Here is a 21,159-nt window from a genome sequence, read left to right as displayed (position 1 = left end):
GTGACTTCACGGTATGACCAACCTGGTGGCAAGTGATGTAGTGACACTGATGGTGGTACATGGGTGCCCCAATACACATCCTTGGGGCCCATGCAATCTTCCCCTGAGCAAGTAGGTGAAGGAGCCAGGAAAGGGAAATTTGTCTAAGGGAGTGATCCAGGAAGTGACCACAGGAAAGCCAGTGTGCCTCCAGCGCCCTACTTGAAAGAGCCCCAGTCTAAATAAAAGGAAATGGAGAGAGGAGCGAAAGAAGGAGACTGATGGAGAAGTAAGTCCAGTAGGTTGGGCAGGGGCTTGGGTACCCAAACAGGGGCAACTGGACTGGGGTTTTGCTCTCTGAGTAGTGGTGGCTGCTCAGGTTTTCTGTAGCCTTTGTGCAAGAGACTAGTCGCCTCCACCCCTCCACACACCAAACACTATTGTAACATTTTATTCCATCTTCACTCTGAAAAGACGCTGCTTCGACTTTTTTCTGCTTTTGCTGCTCAAAAACCTGCAAAAGAAGAAAGACAGCCTTGCTGAAGAGGCCTACCATTACTTTCAGCAGTGTACATGTTATTGTCATAATCAAAGTGCCGTCAATTAAACTGCAGCTTCCTGTCCTCCCCGGCACCTGTAAGAGACAGTAAGGCTCTATACACAAACCGTGTGTAGAGCCGAAAGGGGGTTTTCTGGGGACAGTGGGCTTGACCCACTCTCCCCGCAGACGAGTAGGGAGCCCTCCCTGGGTGGCCGGATCGGCCACCCAAACGATCGGCCACCCAAACGAGCCGGTTGGGGTGGCGGGGTTTGGGGGCCTCCCGGCACCCGGGAATCCCATTTGGGGACCCTCCTAACGCTGGGAGGCTTGTTGTAGCCTCCCAGTCAGGAGCCTACTCATGAGTCATTGTGGCGCAGAACTGCTGACACATGATAATTTAACCTACTTTTCAGGTGCTCTTGCACCTGAAACCCAGGTGAAGCAGCAGGCTTGCCACCGCGAGCCGCGGAGTTCCCGTTGTTGCACATGAGCAGCAGGAACTGGGCTGGGCTCCCTTAGCCCAGTTCCTGCTGCTTGTGAGAATCTCCTCCTTCAATGACGGGGCTTCTAGTTATGATTGCTTCTGTCCCCCCATATGAGTTGCGACCATACCAGAGACTTGGCATCAGTAATTTAGGATTTGTTCTCACTGGAGTGGTCAGCCTGTGTGTAAGCGGTCCCATGCCAGACTATAGGTGGTCAGCTCACTTTCTTGTGTGTGCCTTGAGCACAGCAAACCAGGTGAGCATGACTTGAGACATGGGTGAGGAGAGAAATATTTAAGTTCTCCCTTGAAAGCAGCACTTCTCTCCCCTCCAAAAGGAGAGAGGCAAACATTCAGTACAGCCCTATCTGTATTTTCTTCTGCTTTTAAAACTGGTACAAGGAAGGTGTTCATTTATTTACATACATAAGTGTTATTGCACCCTGCAATAACAGTAATAGGACACCATTTTTCTGACTAGAACCCCACTTTATTTTAAAATGGGTATAGATAGTTTTCCTTCTACAGATGCCTATATAACCTGCTGCTTCCCCAAGTCCAAAATCATTCCGACTCGTTAATCGTTAAATTATATTGAAAGCCTCACTTATTTACTATGCAGTTATGAGGCTGATCTGTTTCTTCTTGCTTGCCTAGTGGATGGAAATTTGTGCTCTTTTCTCTGCCATGGTTTGAGATTACTTTGAGGGGGTCAACTGCAATATTTTAGTCATTACAAGTGAGACATCTTGATCCAGTTAACTTTTATGGAGCAATATTGAACTTTGATTTTCCACAACAGTTGAATGCCCTAAGCTTATAATAGAAAATATGTCCAAAATCATTATAACCCCTCTTTTTCTAGGAGAGAAACATCCTAAGACCTTTGCTCTGTTCATCTCCTTCATGTAATGGCATTCATGCTTTATGTAGTGCAATGATGGAGCCAAGAATTTAAGAGCTTTCCCATCAACCCATTTATCTTTCTGATCACTCTGTAAACAGCTCTTGCAGACACTCAGCATTCATCATACCCACCCATAAAACTCAGCAAAAAAGTTGATAAATGAACTTGCATAATCTCCTTTAAAATTCTGGAGATAAGGGGGCACTTTTTCCTTCTTCTTCTTGCTTTCGTCTGAAAGAATGGAGATTGCAAAGTGGAGACGCATCTGGTTAACCAGGGATTGCTCTGTGTTAGGTAGCTGGTTTGTATTTACTTCAGTCCCATTTCAGAATGTCTTCGGCATCTTTTCCTTCAGAACAATTGTATACAAATATTATTGTACATTAAGAATAATAATCTTATTCTTGAGTTACAGACTAAGTCATTGCCTTGAACTCTTGAGTTCCTCATGTTTGGTTGCACTCACTAGTCCCATTCACAGGTTATATTCAACACTCATACAGATGTGCCCCATTCAGACGTTGAGCCCACCCACCCCCTCTCCTGGCTACAGTGCCAAAAGTGGTGGCGCTGTGACGGCAGGAGCTGGGAGTGGGAGGACTTCCCCCTCCTGTATCCCAGGGTGCCCCATGCTATGAGTAGGGCAGCTGCTATCTTGAGAGCAGCCACTGTGCTTGGTGCAGTCACTCCTTTCCCCTTGCAGTAGGCTGGGGGGAAGCCGCTGAACCTGGCCGCAATTGCCCAGATGGCGCCAGCCAGGACAATAGCCCAGACAATCATCAGCCGAGGTTAAAAACTCAGGCTTGGCATGGGGGCAGTACTGGAATCGGGCTCAACCCCAGCGCTTCATGCTTGCAGCCTAGCCCGGGCTGGGCTAGGCTGCGTGGGTGAACAGCCTTGATGTGTTTTATGCTAACTCCTGTGTGGTGTTTTTGGTGAACCCATTCCTTGATTCAAGCCAGCTTTTGAGTGGTGTCTTAGTTACATTTAGTTCAGTCCTGGAGTAGAGGCGGGGCTAAGCAACAGCCAGAAGCAAGAGCACTGAAAGCAGACTGCACTTGCCTCTCTGTAAATAATACCTATTTCATTAAACCATTGATATTCCTGATTCTACTACACTGCCTTGTCCTTGCATGCCAGAACTCTTTCCTATGGATTCTACACCCCTGCAGGCCGAAAGAACTTGAGTTTGCACAAGCAAATTTCCCCACCTCCTCCTCCTCTGAAGCCTATTTTTCTTGTTCCCTGCACAACCGACCCCCTCCCCCCCAAAACCACTTCTGGAGATGGGGGTGGCATGGGAATGGCCTGGAGTGGAGTCCAGGAAGCTGCAGAGAAAGGGAAGAAATCTCCCACATCAAGAACAATTCTCCTTCTATGACGGGAGCTTCTTTCACTGAACTTGCCTCCCTCCCATTTGGAGAAATCCCCTCTCCCTTCTGCTCCCTGTACCACATGCCAACCCATTCAAAAGGGTCCCCTTCCTCCTGGAGTGCTTCGTGGGGTCTGTTGTGGAGAGAAAGGGTTGGGCAAGTTTGCCTGTGTGATGTTCCTTCCACCCATGAATGAAACCCAATTTCATTGGTTTTTCTAAAATCTTACATGTCCTTCCCCTTGAAGACTCGCAAAAGCAAAAGCCTGAGTATTTATGTGACGCCCTGTAAGATCTGGTAGTTGGCAGCAAGGCTGAATGTGAAGGCATCACACATGTTTTCTTTATTCCAATTGTACTGGGTATTTGTACATACAGACATTGTTTAAAATCATTTTTAAAATGGGGTGGACAGAAGAAGAAATCAAAATACATAAAATGCTTCATAAGAGTGGAATCGAATAGCTCCTGAAGTTCAGGACTTTAAACAAGGGAGCTGGAGAACAGGATTTTAAAGTGGAAGTGCAAAACATTTGCTTAGGTTTCATAGCATCAGTGGCTAGAATATTCCCTACAGTTTCCGGGGATATATAGTTTTTGTTTCTCAGAAGGACTTGCTCAAATGACTTTTTCTGAAAGTGGGAAAAGGGAGAAATGCTGGTCAAAGAGGAGAGATTCATTTTACATCCCTTGTTGCTTTGATTTACTTAATGCTCATTTCTTATGAAGTTTTTATACACCCAAGCGGCATTTATTATATGTCTTATTGCTCTCGTCGCCTTTTAGGAATTCTGCAGTATACCCTCTGGCAAGTGATTAAAAATGTTAAGTGACACCTAAAGCATTGTTAAGCTCCTATGTCCCCATGAAGGCATCTGGAAGTGATTTCTCTCTCTTTAGAGGGATTCTTGGAAGAGAATTTACATTTATAGTTCTTCCCACCCACCCCACCTCCACTTGGATATTAACAAAATGAGGTGAAGGGTAACCCCTGTAAAAACCCTAAAACAGGCACAGCCAATTTATTCTAGGCTATATTTAGGAAACCTAGAGAAGTAATGATGGACCATTAACTAGAGGTGTCACCCAGAACTATTACTTTGTCACCCGTTCCAGCTGACATCTGTTGTGCTGTGATGGAAAAATGGTTGCTTTTATTTCAAATGTTATCAAGTCCAGTAAAGTGGTAAGTTTGCTATCAATAAATAAGTGAAATTGTATAAAGCAGGGATTCTCAGTGTTGGGTCCCCAGCTGCTATTGGACTTCAACTTCCATAATCCACAACCAAGGGCCACTGGTGCTGGGGATTATGGAAGGCCAATAACAGCTGGGGACCCAACGTTGAGAATCCCTGGTATAAAGAATGGTTGCCACAAGTGGGAACTATGGATACATGCAATCATAATTTCTTCAATGGAGAATGGGGCTGTAGCTAACTGGCAGAGCATGAGTTTTGTATACAGAAGGCCTCAGGCCTAGTCCCTGGCATCGCAAAGTAAGCCTGGGAAAGACCCTGGTCAGAAACCCTGGAGATTTCCCAAACCAGCGGGGGTGGGGGGCGGCTTTACAGAGGGAAGAAATGGTATTGGGGTTCCCCTGCTAACTGAGCAAAGGGGCATCTTTTTAAAGCAGTGAATCTCTTTATTGATTGGGGTGTGTGGCGGGGGGAGCAACTGGCCCTATCCAACCCAAGCACAGCATCCCTCCAGTGGCTGTCGCTGGTGTCTATCTGATGTTTCTTTTTTAGATTGTGAGCCCTTTGGAGACAGGAAGCCATTCTTATTTATTTATTTTTGTTTATCTGTGTAAACTGCTTTAGAAACGTCTGTTGAAAAGTGGTATATAAATATTCAATATAGTAGTAGTAGTGCAAGTTAGGATGAGTTAGGATGAAAGTATATAAGTTTAAAGCATAAATCAGAGTAAATTGGGCCATTCACACTGCTGCCTTTTACTACATATCAGTACAGTTTTTCTTTGGCTAACTGAACAAGAGACACCTTTTAAAGTGGTGGCTCTTATATTTATCAAGGAAAGAGCAACTGGCCCTATTCAAACCCCAGCACAGCATCCCTCTAGTGGCTGTTTCTGGTGTATACCTTATTTTTCTTTTTTAGATTGTGAGCCCTTTCAGGTCAGGGAACCATCATCCCCCCCCTGCCCCCACCCCCGTAAACCTCTTTGATAAGTTTTGTTGAAAAAAATTATGAATGTTCATAGTAGTAGTTCTTACTTTGGTTCATTCACTTGGCAGGCTTCCCCTTATCCATCCTGCCCATGTTTGGTCAACAGGGTAGTAGAGGAGGTTAAGGAGCCCCACCCTCTTGCTGCCGATTGGCTCATTCACCTGTGCCCAGATGGTAAAAGGAGGCAGGAGTGTACTGTCTGCATAAAAGGGCAAGAAAGCAGAAGTCAGGGGTCAAGGGCAAAGGGCAGAAAGTGGGGGGAGAGAGGAGAATGCTAGCATAAAAGATATAAAGAAGAGAGAGCACAGAAAACAGAGGCAGAAGGAGGAAAGACTCAGAAGAAAAAGAGGGGCATGGAGAAAGGAGAAAGAGTGGCAGAAAGGAGAACTCAAGGGGGAGAAAGCCAGGGTTTGCATTCCCACCACAAACAAGTTACCACAAAAATTCATACTTACAGATAGGCAGCAAATCCTCCCAACCAGGGAGCTTCCTCCAGCCCCTTCTGCTGGACTGTAATTTGCTTCCTTGGTCTTATTGGCTGGAACAGCCTACTAATCAAGCTGTTCCAGCAGTCTGATCTCTAGGGGCACCTCCTGGCATCAACCAGGGAATAAAAAATGGGTAGAAAATATAGCCAGCACTGGAAGTATATACATTTTTCCTCCAATAACAGGAGGAAAAATTACTATAGGCACAGTCCAGCTAGGGCTAAGCTGAAGGATTTCCAGAATGAAATTAAGGAGCAAATTTGGCAGGTTCTGGGGTGCAAAATCCTAATGAAGCAAACTCCCAATTGACCTTTGAATGTATTTCTTTTGTGGCTGTTTTCAGTCATGATCATCATCATCTTGATGGAAAATTGAGGGAGTCACCCATTGTGTATGCAATGAAGGCCACTTTCTTGTTATTTTGTGTAACCTTCTGACAAAATGGCAGTGATCGTTGTGGCTTCCAATAGCCACAGAAGAAGAATTTGAAGGTAATTGCAGGTGGGGGCAAGAACATCAGACAGCATCACAGGTAAATTTCATGCCTTTCCAGATCATCAACAAAAGTGGGGGAAACGCCATAGCCTGTGACTGCAAAGTTAGGTTAGTTTAGGCTCCACTCTAAATCCCACACATGTTAAATTAATCTCTGTTGAGATATGCAATGGATTGTACCCACTAACTGTTATTGCCTTGTTTTAGATAAAGGGATGGCATTCAAAGCATAAGGTGGGTGTTCTATTAATTTCACTGTGCTTTTTCTTTTAATAAGAAAAGGAAAGTTAACTTTCATTTGTTTGCTTACAGCAAATGAATCAATATAATTTTGTTTATATTAAAATGTATCTTTTGTAATCTCAAAGACATATCCCAAAGACCTTGGAAAGAAGTTCAATATGTTGACACTGAAAATGTTGACTGGATTTAGCAAGATTTGCTGCAGTATTGCTGTGCAGCTTTGAACATGTGAAATCCTTTGATTAGGGGCTCTTGACCTAAGGAGTTTTAAAAGCAGAAATGGTGGTTCATATCAGGACTGGATTAGATAATAATGTGAAACAGTGGGGAAAATAGCCAGGAGCGTGTGTATGGTTATTTGTTCTCTCTCTCTCTCTCTCTCTCTCTCTCTCTCTCTCTCTCTCTCTCTCTCTCTCTGTGTGTGTGTGTAGATAGATAGATAGATAAGACCAAGGAAGGAATTTGAAGGCAAGGAAGAAGGACTAGAGAAAGCACCATGGTTTGGAAGATTCTGTCTATAAGTTTGAGTTTCTCTGGAAGTTTGAGTTTCTCCTCCTTCTCAGGAGGCAGGAAGTAAGTGTGCCCAGGAGTGGAATTGAGAGGGTGACAGGCACAGCTGACACTCCCCAAAGTCTGACACAGCTGACACTCCCTTCTGGAGAACCACTGGCAGTCAGCATAGAGAATACTGCACAAGATAGACCAGTGGTCTGATTCTGCATAAAGCATCTTTGTACATTCATTTAACAGGGAAGGGGCTGTAGCTCAGTGGCAGACCATCTACTTTGCATGAACAAGATCCCCAGTTCAATCTCTGGTATCTCCAGGTAGGACTGAGAAAAACTCCTGCCTGAAACCCTGGGAAACGGTTGCCAGTCAATAGGTAATACTGAGCTAGATGGACAAAAGACCTGATAATGTAAGGCAGCTTTTATATACTCATAATGTCCGCCAATTTGGATGTTCAAGAGCAAGCAAGAGAAGTTGAGAAATGAAAACTGACAGATATTAAAGCACACACTACAGTGGCTATGTCTACTATCAGTGTTGATTAAGGACCTCTGCTTGATACGCTGTTGTCATGTCACATCTTCCTTGAGAATCCTCATAGGATTCTTGGAAGGGTAATCAAGAAAGGGTATGTTGAGAACTCCAGTCATTGCAGTAAATATTTGCACGGATGTTGCATTCTGAACAGATCAAGAGCACGTAATCACCAACATCCACAAAATCTATTGCCACAGCTAGGTCTGCAGATTACGCATTTTCCTCTGATCTGAGAGCTCATTATCCAAGGCTAGGGGAGCAATTCAGCAGGATGCAAATAAAAACATTGCTAGCATATAAGGGTCTCCCTCAAGCTAGTAATTTGAAGTTTGGAAACGTATAAAATCAGTCTGCTAGAAGAAGAGCCATTCATTCCAATTGGGATGACACCAGGACACACAACAACTTTAGCAAAGCAAGGCTCTGAATGTTCCTATAAAGGCCAATGTTATGCTAACGGTCTGAAAGGAAGTATAGTTTTATTATGTCCTTCCTTCAATTTTGACTGGATTGCTAGATAACATTTTACTGCAGAATCCTCATTACTGGGGACACTGTTGGAGGCAGAATGAACACAGCATGATCTCACAGGCATGGATATACAGAGTTTGCAATTACACACACAAAAACCCCCGCATTGTGATTTACAATAGGCACAAACTTGGATACATGAGAGGTGAATCAGTATGAAATCTATGCAATGGTCTTCCTTACAGAGAATGGAGCCAGAATAACTGTGCACATGCCGACAACTGAAAGAGGAAAATCGAGTTTGATATTAAATGAACATGAGATTCATAGTGCAGGGATGAGTGTGCCAATTCTATGGCGTCAGGTGGTGGCCTCCTGTTGCACCAAATAATTTACAATTATTAAATATTTCCCTACAAGGTACCTCTGGAACATTGTTTGTGGGGAGTAAAGAAGATGTAGACCCTGTGGATGTGCTTCCTGTTCCTAAGGTCTGGCCTGCAGAAAGTGAAGTAATACTGTTTGTCAGACTCTGTAAGAAAACTGCTCTTTCAGAGTTTAGGAGATTGCATTAACAATGGGAACAGGCAGAGGGAGAACTGTGTCCTATTTGGCACACATCCTGTTGCAATGGTCTAGCCTAGGGAAAGTGAAAAACTGCTGTTCTCATAAACAGGTTGCTCCAGGTGGCTCTGGACTGCTGGTTTCAAAGGATACTGTGCCTTGTAGAGATGCATCAGGCATATGTTCATCAGGAAGCTGCACCTGTTGAATTTCTGCTGGATGCATCCTTCCTTGGCTCATTGTCCTGCTGAAATACCAAGCCAAAGTGCGGTGGCAGAGAGCCTCATTTATTAAGCCAGCATAAAATATGAGCCCGTACAAAGTTTTTACAATTTATATGGCGTGGAAGATAAGATCGGCACCTTAACTTGCAACTTCCATGCTCTTTAGAGCACAAGTGAAAATGTAAAGCCTTCTTTACTCTCATCTTACTGAAGAATATACATATTTGATCGGCATGAAGGGAATTATTTTGGATTCACAGACTGAGAACATAGTCTCCATTGGGCTTAAATGAAGAAGTAAATTTGCTTTCTAAATGATATACAGGGAATTGTTGGCCATTGTTCTAAATCTTACAATTATTGTGTGTGTGTGTGTGTGTGTGTGTGTGTGTGTACACACACACAAACACACACACACTACATAAATACATATTTTTGTATACAGCAGTTTTTAGTTATAGTATTTGAACATGGTAAATAGTGATGTACACAAAATGCAATTCGAATAGTGAATCACAGTACATCCCCTACATCTTCAACAGGGAGGAGAGCAGGTACATTCCTGCTCCTCCGCTGCTCGCTGCCACAGGAAGTTTTGGCAGCGCTCCTCTCAGCTATCAGCATTCTAGCATGCACACAGCCCCCACACATGCATGAAGGCCATGTGCATGCCAGCATTATGCGAGAGCAGCTGGGAGACACCCCACTGGTGCATGATGAAACTTGGGAGTGGGGGAGCACTGCCAAACTTCCTGTGGCAGCAAGCTGCAGAAGAGCAGACAAGGACCTGCTCTTCTCTGTGTAAAAGGTGCAGGGGATGTGCTGCGATTTGCTACTCAAATCATGTTTTGTGCACATCCCTAATGGTAAGTGGTTTTTATATATTGTATAAGGATATATGGTGATAGAATCATTGATGTTACAAAGTCCACTGAATATCCAGTTTTATTTTAATTTATCGAAGGAATGGTATTTGGTTTTACATATGCTTTATTGTGTTTTAGTGTATGAGAGAACATAGCAAGATCAGGATGTTTGATACCCAATTCACTGGTAGATCAGGTGCATTCAATACCTCCATGAAGTAGGAAAGACAGAGCCTATTTAAGCTGCTAGAATCTAGTCAGTACTGAGAACTGAAGGGAGAAGCACCTACTAGCATAACCCCATGAAGGGACTGAAATTTACAAGTGGAAGGAAAAAAATCTTGGAATACTGAGTATTTGAGATTATTTTAGGATTTGCATATTTATAAAATTGTGGGAAATGTATGTTTATATAATATTACTGGTGTAACAGTCTTCATTAGGGTACTTTGACTATATCATTATGTGTATTTTGGTTAGTCCTTGAGTGGGTTTGTTTTATTGGTCAAGGATGCATTGTAACATGAAGAATATATATGTTATCTGGATGGATACATTATGAAATGATTTCTTAAAGCTTGCCACTGAAGAAGACTGCATCAAGGTAGAAATCCATCTGGCAAAGGGCACAAGATTAATTCAATACTAGCTTACCCCGCACAGAGCATGTGTGCAGTTGTGTACTGAGCCTGTGATATCCCCCGCAGCTTGCTATCCCCCCTGCTCGCTCTCTCGCTCGCTCTCCTTCCCCCAGCTGCTCGCTCGCTGTACTGAGCCTGTGACATCCCCCACCGCTCGCGCTCCCTCCCCCCCGCCACCCGCTCGCGCTCCCTCCCCCCCGCCACTCTCCCCATTGGGTGGGCCAGGGCCAGGCCATCCACCACAGCCTCTCACCTTCTTCTCCTGGCTGGTAGGGCTTGCCCATCATCTGTCCACATGCTCACCGCCACCATCATTGGCTCTCCCTCCCCCCCACCCGCTCACTCTCCCCCCCTGCCGCCTGCTCTCTCTCCCCCCCCCCACCCACTCGCTCCCCCCTGCAGCTCTCCCCATTGGGTGGGCCAGGGCCAGGCCATCCACCACTACTCTCACCTTCTTCTCCTGGCTGGTAGGGCTTTGCCCACCGTCTGTGCACATCCTCACTGCCACCATCATTTCTCCCCGCCACCGCCTCCTTTTCCTGGCCGGCGGGGCTTCGCCTGCCATCCACCCACCTCTTCTGGCCGGAGGAGCTTCGCCTGCCAGCCCTCCACCTCTGCATCCTGACCGCTGCCATTATATCTCTTCAATGCTGGAGCTCTTGCACGCTCTAGAGCATCTGCGCGTTAGTACTTGATTGCTCCCCTCATCTCAGAGATCTCCCCACCCTCACCTGAGCTGCACTCCTGCTCTTCCTCCATTCCGTTGCCTCCATCCTCCTCACCCTTTTTGGTCGTGGCTGCAGCATTGCTGCTACCTATTGGCCAAACTGCAGCCCCTATCCCCAGAGACCTCCCCACACGCACCCGAACCCTGCTCCTCCCTTTAGGAGCAACAGCAGTGGTTGACTGGGCCGTTCCTCACTGCTGCCACCACCATGGCCGCTCGTTCCCCTCAGGCTGCTGACAGGCCTAGGCCTAGGCCCATCCCTTGCCTGCCTGCCTCCCTCTTACAATGGCCTCAGTAGCCTCAAACAGCAACAGTGGTTGCCTGGACCCTTCCTTGCTGCCAGTGTCGCCATGGCCACTCATTCCCCTGTCAGGCTGCTGACAGGCTCAGGCCCATCCTTTGCCCTTCCTTCTGTCTCTCTTCCCCCTCTCTTCTTTCTCTCTCTCTCCTCCACTCTTCTCCTCCCTGAGTTAACAGATTTTTTTTCATTTACACAACGACATCCTCCTTCTCCTGAAGGGGCTCTTTCCTCCCTCACGACCTGTCTTTTTGCAGACCCCTGCCTGCTATCCTTTTATATCCAGAACATCTTCCAACCAGGAACAGCTGCATTCCAACTGACATTAACCATCACAGGCCCCTCCTCCTTATCTGCATAGGGAATCCCCACTGCCCAATCAGGTGCTTCTGCTTGCATACTCTGCATATGGAATCCCCACTGCCCAATCAGGTGCTTCTGCTTGCAAACTCAGCCAGTCGCCTCCTTCCCACCACGTCACCACACATGGCCCATCTTGGAGAACAGCCAATCGCCTCCTTCCTACCACGTCGCCACGCATGGCCCGTCTTGGAGAAATAATAATATAGATTCTACCTTTCAGTTGAGCACTGCACTGACAATCTTATGGTATGGTAGGTTATGGACTTAACCTTTTCAACCAGTTACACAGTGGACATTTCTATGAGATCTCATTTATTACTTTTAAAGGATTCAGTTTTGTCATTTGGATATATTGTACTGATTTGCAGGAAGCATATTTAATTGAGTTAGAATACCTTTTTATTGTACGACACACAGCTTTATTAAATTAAACATTTGTATTATATGATTGGGTCTTGTTTTGTATTGCCGCTCTGTGCATGCATGTGCCTTAGAGTTGAGATATACAGTATCTACCCTCCTCCACTCAGAAATGTAACTTCTGGTGACCCAGGAGAAGGGGCCAAAACCTGAAGAACTCCAGTGCATGTGAAGGCACACTTGCTTTTTTCTGTTTGCAGTGGACCTACAACATCTCCCCAAAGGCAAAAGAGGAACACTACTTTACCAAGGACAGAGATATCAGAAAATAGGGGCTGGCCCTGATGAATGGAGATGACTTGGAAGAATGTGTGCTATTTGCCCACTGTTTTATTTTACCCCCTAGCTAGAAAATGGGTAAGCCAGGGTCCTGAAGGCACTGTACTGTACCATATTGCACCTTTGGGGCCACAAGCATCATTATTCTCCACTTATCCACCAACCCATCCAGGTTCCACAATCCATTAGATAACCAGTGGTGAAGGAGTGAGATCACCAGGGCTGTACAACTTCAGTCCTCCAGCTGCTGTTGGACTACAACTCCCATCTTCCCCAGCCACAGTGGTTAATAGCCAGGGTTGATGGGAATTGTAGTCCAACCACAACTGGAGAACTGAAGCTGTGCATCCCTGGATTAGACTAATGTCAAATATCAGTAGATAGATAAACTGTATTGCAATCTTTGACCAGTACAGAAGCAAGCAGAAAAACATAATATCATACACATACAGCATGGCAACAATATAGCTTTACAAATATACAGTGGCATGATAAATTATTCCACCACAGTGGTCATTAGTTGTTGGCGTATATTCATTGCTATTAAGCAAAATTTAGCCACATTGTGAGCAATGTGGGTTTGATGATCTGATAAAAGAAATAAAATGTATGCTTCATCTCCTCTGCCTGGTAGATCCTTAATCAAAGGTAAAATTAATTATTCACTCGGATCCCTGTAAAAGTTACAATATAATAAAACATGACCCACATCCTCTATGGCCTGTGTACTACAGGGGCAGTAGCATTCAGAGTAGTGAGTCCCACCATATCTGCCATATAGCACTGCTGAGGGCAGCACATCAAAGTGGGCCAATGCAAATGCTCTACAATATTTAGAGACTATTGGGGATTGACAGTAATCAGCTGGCTTAGTGCTAAGAGTATGTCTCCATAATTTAAGTCATTTAAGCCTTGCTTAGCTCCTGTTGCCATTCCCTGTCCAATAGTCTTTAACAGCCTTTTTTGCTTGCTCATGGCCCATGGATTGCAAAGCTTCAGGAGAAAAGCCACAAGTGGTGAGCTTTTCTTTAACAGCTGACTTCCACTGCGTCTGAAAACTGTCTTCAAGCATCAGTGGGGCCAGGCCCATTGGTGAGAATATCACCTTCAGCCAATAGTTAAGGGTGGTAATCCACACTCTGGTTTCCACTCGTGTGACTCCCATGGTCAAATATCAGTAGCTTATTGCTATTTCACATAGCAGAGAATATTCTTCAGCAGATGCAAAACCAAAGAGGTACATTTGAGGATAATTTCAGAGAGCAAAAATGTTTTAGCTTTAGGGAGGGGGGAAATGGTGATTTTTGTTCTATGGTTCCATAGAGCCTGTTGATCTGTAAATTAGGTGTCTAATCCCTTGAAGGCATAGCCCTTTTGAAGCTTCCCTCTATCACTTCAAGGTGCTATTACTAAGTATATGCTTCTAATTTAACTTCCCAGGCTGTATTACAGTACCCTAAGGCAATTGTTGGTGTTGGGTTTGTGAGAAAAGTCTAGCACTGGTGTTTATCTGATGACCTTTTTGAAAAATGTAGTATGAGGGTTATCTACCCAAACAATAAAGAGGCACAGATTAAGACCACATGTAAGCCTAGCTTCCTGGTTCTCTTGCCAGTTCTGAAAACACCCCAAAGACTTGCCTTTTCACCAATTGCATGCATTCAGGTAGGCTGAAATTCTTTTTCTCTACAAGGCAAAGCAAAGCGTATCACTCTAGAAACTATCATACAAGCAAAGGATCTTGTCATTTATCAATGTTTGCAATAAGGTCTGGAATCCTGAAAACAAATATTCCCAATCTTACAATGAAGGTGCTGACTTCATTCGCTTCTTTTATAGATGTTTATATAATTGGCTGACATGGTGAAGCCTTGCCCCATCATTTCCAAGCAGCCTGAACTGCTATAGGAAGTGCTGGTGATCTCGTTCAAGAGCTCAAATACTTTAAGTTGTACACAGGCACTTTGGGAGCACAACTTGCATTGATTCCCTAAGCCCAGGTCAATGGCCCTTTTTCAGACACCGATAGCAGGGCAGGCCAATCACGCTCTTGGTGGTGATGGGCAGAAACCAGAGGTCAGCCAATACTGTAGGCTCATTTGTGATGCAGCATCATAGCCTTAGTATTGTCCCTGCCCCCTTTGCTATTGCGTATTCCCATGGACACTGGAATATCTGAAAAATATTGTTCTAATGGATACTGGAATATTGTAAAAAAGATGTGAAATATGATACGGTTAGCTGAGCAATGTAAAGTAATACTTTGCATTGTAGTAGGGGATGACCTTAACTAGGTGCAAAAGAGGAGGAAATGGAAAAAATTGCTTCCTTGACAGAGGAAATGACTAAAAGAATGCAGGAAGAATTCAGTAAGTTTGAAAATGATATTGATTTAAAGTTGGAGAAGGCAAAACGTGAATGGAATAAAAGGATCTTTCAAGTTGGACAAGTAGTATTAGATTATTAGGAATCAGCATGGCACCATTTTCTAGAGTTTAAAAAATATTAAAGAAATAAAAGTGAACCAGACTCTGCAGGAAGGAAGCTCTGATGAAACAGCCTGAAACAACTTCTAAGTTCTGTGAACCTCTGTGGAGGACCAGAGGACTTGACAGAGAATTTAGAAGATAAAACTGAAGAGTTGGGAAACCAGATTAGAATCTCCAAGGGGGTGGGGTTGGGGTTAAGACTGCATGTGACACAAAATGTAGCAGCAAGAGTAACCTATAGAGACTCCCATATTAGCTGCCAGTATGTTTCTGGGCAAAATATAAAGGGTTTAGAACTACCTGAGAGTAGCTTGCATCCAGGGTTTTTAGGAGAATACCTTCTATGAGTCCCAGTATTCATTGAGATCATTGGGGGAAGTCCACCAGTTGCCTCCAGCACATCTGGTGGCAACTCAGTGTCGGGCCTTCTCTCTAGCTGCTCTCTAGCTCTTCTCTCAAGGATTAAATCCGAATCCGAACCGAATCAAGGGTGATTCGGGTGACCCAGATTCGGGCACAAAACAGAACAGGGGTGATTCGGCTCGGGTCCGAGCCGAATCACCCGAAAACCCGAATTGCACACCCCTAGCATATAATACAATGCAACTTTCTAGAGATAGTAGTGGCACAATTCTTAGAAACAAATACCAAAATGAAGATTCTGCAATAATCCAGGTGATGAGGAACTTTTCAGTATATGAATACACCTATTCTCATATTTCTGTACATTTTTCCAGAGACTCTAAAGAACTAGCAAATGTGCACCATCAGATATATTAACAGCAGAGGGGAAATGACTTGACTATAAAGCCAGAGGTTGCCAGTTCGAATCTTCGCTGTTATTCCCAGACTATGGGAAACACCTATATCAGGCAGAAGCGATATAGAAAGCTGCTAAAAGGCATCATCTCATACTGTGCAGGAGATGGCAATGGTAAACCACTCCTGTATTCTACCAAAGACACCCACAGGGCTCTGTGGTTGCCAGGAGTCGACACCGACTCCACACTTTACTCCATACAGGCAAACTTTATTCCATACGGATGTGGGTTTCCCTTTTCATTCTGTTTGCCTTAAAGAAAGCATGCTGACTATTAAAAATCTGGGAACGATCTTCTCTCTATCCTAGGTCTTCAATCAGACCAGATGATGGACTTGAAGGAACTCTCCCAGAAGAAACTTAAATACATGGAATAAATGACTAATTAAACCTAAGCTGGCATATCATTTGAAGTGATATTTTATGGCTGTTACACTGTTAACAGCAAGCCTTGTCTATGATTAGAAAGATCTGATATATGTAACAATTTTAAAAAGAATAAGTAATAAAAATATAAAATGATATGTTAAATGAATGCAATACCCCCTTTTCTCTCCTCTCCCTTTCTTTTCTCCCCCCATCCACCCCCTTTCTTTTACCTCTCGCTGGCTTGATACTAAACATTAGGGGTGTGCGCAAAACTCAGTTGCCTGGTTTGGTTCGAGTCCAGACTGGACTTGAACTGGACCGGGCATGTTCGGTTTTGGCACCCCCTGAACACCCCTCCAATTTGTTTGGTTCAGGTAGGGGCTTCACGAGTTGGAGGGGATTAACTGACAAAAATTAAATTTTACTTACTGCCACCCAGTCCGGAGACTTAGATTTTGCCACGGGGGGGGGGGGGCGGTCTGCAGAAGTTCCTCTCCCCCGCCCAGCCTCCAATTATGTAGCAATTGCCCAAGTTGGGCAGTCTTTGGCCCTGCCCTCCATTGCAGTGGCCATTTTAGAGGCCGCCGTGCATGAACAATGGGCCTCTGCGTGGCCTGGGTCGTGACCTGGCCACACAGAGGCCCATTGGGCCTCGATCCAGTTTGAGTCAAACTGGTCCCCAGTTTGGTCTGAAGGTCAAACTGGTTCAGAACTGGTTTGATTAGGCTCAATAGGCATCCTTGCTAAGGGGAATTCAGTGAGGATTCCCCTTTACAAGCAAAGGGGCGGACCCTGCATGCCTTTAAAAACTCCTAATGGGGGTGGTGAGAAGGCATCTCTTCACTGGAGGCAGTGGCGATGTGGCTCCTCCAAACTCTATAGTTCGGAGAAGCTGTGCCACTGCTGCCTCCGACAATGAGGTGCCCTCTTGCCACCCCCATCAGGAGGTTTTTTTTAAAGGCATGCAGGGTCCACCCCTTTGCTTGTAAAGGGGAATCCTCATTGGATTCTGTTTTACGAGCATTCACCTCAAACTACCTAACCTGTTCCATTAGAACCAGGCCCAGTTCAGCAAAATCTGTCTGGCACCCCTTTTGGGGGGTCTGGTCTAGTTTGAGACTGGACCTTTTGGGGGGTCTGGCCTGGTTCGGTTTGAACCAGGTTCTAATAGAACCAGTTCTGCATACTCCTAAATGGAACATAAAATCAGCCTCTATTCCAAGGATATCACCTTGTACTTACCTTAGCCAGGTTGGTCTCTGGGTCATCTCAGAGAGACCATGTTAAAGACCAAGAGACCTTTACTGATGGAGTTACACTGGCTGCCAATATGTTCCTGGACAAAATACAAAGTGCTAGTTATAACTTACAAAGCCCTAAATGGCTTAGGCCCAGGGTATCTAAGAGAGCGTCTTCTTCATTATGAGCCCCACCGCCCATTGAGATCATCTGAGGAGGTCCGTTTCCAGTTACTGCCAACTCGTTTGGTGGCTACATGGAGATGGGCCTTCTCGGTCGCTGCCCCGAGATTGTGGAATGCGCTCCCTGCTGAGATACGATCCTCCCCATCTCTGGCAATTTTCAAAAAACACCTGAAAACCCATCTCTTCATCCAAGCCTTCTCAGCTTCCTAAATTTTGGGGGGTTTAATATCTGGTTTATTTTAAAATTCAAAACTTGATTTCGGGGTTTTTAAATCACTGTAATTGTTTAATTGTTGTTTTAAAATGTTTTTAAATTGTTAATTGTTATATTGTTTTTAAATTTGTTTTAGCTCTTTACTGTTTTAGTGGTTTGTTTTAATTGTAAACCGCCCTGAGCCATTTTGGAAGGGCGATATATCAATCAATCAATCAATCAATCAATCTTAACCTGCACATTTGATTCCCAATCTGGATAACTTATTGAAGGATTTTTAAAAGGTATCTGGTTTCACCATTAACACTAAACAATTAATAATCATAACCTACATCATGTCCTTAAAAGAAAGACATTACCTACAATACAACATTCAATTTGGACACAGGATGAATGGAAATCATTAGGAATATGGATTTCAACAAGAGATGTATCATTTGTTCACATCAACGATAAACCACTATTTCAGAAAATTAAAAACCTACTTAACTAGAACTCTCTGAAATTATCTTGATTTCAGCAGATCACTTAATGAAAATGATCATACTGCCTAAAATGTTATCTCTGTTCCAGACAATTCCATGCATTATTCCTAAATTCAACAATGGCGACAAACTTTAGACAATTTTTTCTAGAATTACAGAAAACCAAGAGTACAAAGATTAGCACTAAAGCAACAAGCAAATCAAAGAGGTCTGATATATCCAGACATACAACTATATTGTGAACCCACTATACTATCCTATTTACTTAAACTTTGGCTATACTTCTATAACCAACCATGCGAGAATATAGATAATAAGTTTTGTTATCTGTATAATACTGAAGAAGTCTTATGGCAAAACCCAAAGAATCACCCAATCACAATCATGGACAATTCCTTCCTATCTAGTCTCGTACAAATATGGAAAAAATGGCAAAATATATTTATTTTATATAACCTCTTTAACCTTCACTAATATCTAGATTTCGTGGACAAGATTACTTCCCTTCAGGCAAGAAAGCCAGTTCCACCCGTTATTGGAGGAATTATGGTTTCACTAAACTATATATGTTTCTAAATATGAACAAACTACTCACAGAGCAAGAGCAAGTAGCTAAAACAAATGATTCCCATACGAATGGTACAAATATCTACATATACCTCATCAAATAAAGTCATGTTTCCTATACTATCATGTTCTAAAACATGTTTTGAAAATATGATAATAGACAATACTACTTGTCACAAAGTTCTACTGGCACAAATTTATATCATATTACTTTCAGAAAGCCACATTTGTAAAATATCATTTAAAAAAACCAGATGGACATCAGATTTAGGATGACATTAATGATTTTGAATGGAACAGCATCTGGAATTAATATACACTGACATCTTCATCTTTGAATATAAAAACTTATAAAATACTTACAAGATGGCATCTTTCCCCCACAATCTTGGTGGTGGTGAATCCAGGTGTATCCCCCTCCTCTTGGAAAGGATGCATGAAAAAAGGCATATTTTTCAATCAGTGTTGGACTTGTCCTCATGTACTGTCTTTTTCTGTTTATTAGATGCTTTTTCCTCTTTGGAAAGAGAGAGATAGGTTCCTACATTCCCAGGGAGGCATCAAAAAAGGGGGAATCTTGAGGGGGATGAGAAGGCTAAGTTATAGCGAGTTGGAGCGGGAGGGGAGTGATATTTAACCTTAAACGTGGTGGCTGTCAGCTGCGGTGTCTATGGTGGCCTTCGGGATGGGCGGGGGTGGCAGTGGGCCCCACCCCCACCCCCGCTGGAGCAGGCAGGGCCAGTTTGGGCCTGTTGCAGGCCTCTGCGCATGCATGGAGGTCAATCATACGTGGGTTTCTTCATCAACCTCACCGCCTATCAAGATCATCTGGGGAGGTCCAGCTGAGGTTACAACCAGCTTGGTCAGTGCCAATTCAAAACAGGCCCTTTTCAAGAGTTGCCTCAGGTCTCTGGAACTCGCTTCCTAATGAAATTAGAGTTTCCCCTTCTTTGGATGTTTTAAGAAATAACTAAAAACATACTTGTTTAGTCGGGCTTTTAGTTTATAGTTTTAAAGTTTCGATTTTTAGAATTTTTATTGTATTTTAAATTGTTTTGATAAAGTTAATGTTTTAATGGTGTTTATATTGTGAACCGCCCAGGAACCTTTTGTATGGGGCGGTATATAAATGTATTAAATAAATAAATAAAATAGCCTCCACATATGTGCAGAGGGTATTTGCATCTAGGTCATGGAAGTGAGCTTCAATCAGCAGCTGTTGAGGAAGAAGTGGGCAAAGTATTCTGGGGTGAGGGCACTTACCCTATCAGGCTGTCAAAAGAATCCAGAATGTTCTGTTATCGTCCAGTGGACCAAAGAAGATCCACTTGTGCCATTGTGAGAGGCAAAAGTTGTTGATGTTACCTACTCTGTTTTGCACCACTACATGTTTACTACCTGGCAGAAGTCATAGAAGCATAGGAAGCTGCCTCATGCCCATCTAAATGCCCCACCATGCATTGAAGTCATCTGAGGAGGTCCGTCTCCAGTTACTGCCAACCCGTTTGGTGGCTACACAGAGACAGGCCTTCTCGGTTGCTGCCCCGAGATTGTGGAATGTGCTCCCTGCTGAGATATGATCCTCCCCATCTCTGGCAATTTTCAAAAAATACTGAAAACCCATCTTTTCGCCCAAGCTTTCTCAGCTTCCTAATATTTTTGGGTTTTAATCTCTGGTTATTTTTAAATTGTTAAAGTGTTTTAAAGTTTTTGTATATGTTTTTAACTGATTTTATGTTATTGTAAACCACTCAGAGACTAAAGTTTGTGGCAGTATACAAATTTGATGGATAAATAAATAAATAAATAAATAAATAATAAGGGAGACAGTTGTCTGGGGGCCCACTTGCTTGGGAGACCTCCCAGAGGCAAGTCACATGACTGACTTCCCCAGCCGCGCACCCACCCAGGCTTCCTTCAGTTGTATTCATCCTCCAAAACTGATGTGAGTGTTAAGACCTGGAGCTACCAGAACAGCATGTCTTTCTCTAGTACCATTCAATGACTTGCATCGTCACAATTTACAAAACCTTTTAAAAAATAATTTAGGATGATGTTCTATTGTGGCACATAGGAGATAGATAGATATAGATATAGATTATGTAAATTTTATACATAGCAAAATACATATAGAATATGTAAATTTTGCTATGCTTTTTGTTACCACTATTCAGTCTCATTTAAGATTTCTTTAC

At 43.6% G+C, this 21,159-nt stretch overlaps 1 long non-coding RNA gene across 1 annotated transcript; it reads right to left on the bottom strand.

Moving 5' to 3' along the window:
- Positions 1-2,046: 2,046 nt before the first annotated feature.
- On the bottom strand, positions 2,047-19,435 carry LOC128340853 (uncharacterized). Its single transcript, XR_008314028.1, has 3 exons — positions 19,328-19,435; positions 5,518-5,669; positions 2,047-2,260 (listed from the first exon to the last, which is right to left on the bottom strand). It is a non-coding gene; the product is annotated as an uncharacterized LOC128340853 (long non-coding RNA).
- Positions 19,436-21,159: the final 1,724 nt, after the last annotated feature.

Source organism: Hemicordylus capensis, chromosome 1, assembly GCF_027244095.1.
Source record: "Hemicordylus capensis ecotype Gifberg chromosome 1, rHemCap1.1.pri, whole genome shotgun sequence".
In the NCBI taxonomy this organism is placed as follows: Eukaryota; Metazoa; Chordata; class Lepidosauria; order Squamata; family Cordylidae; genus Hemicordylus; species Hemicordylus capensis.
Note: the sequence above shows the minus strand (reverse complement) of the source record. Positions and strands in the feature narration are given on the sequence as shown.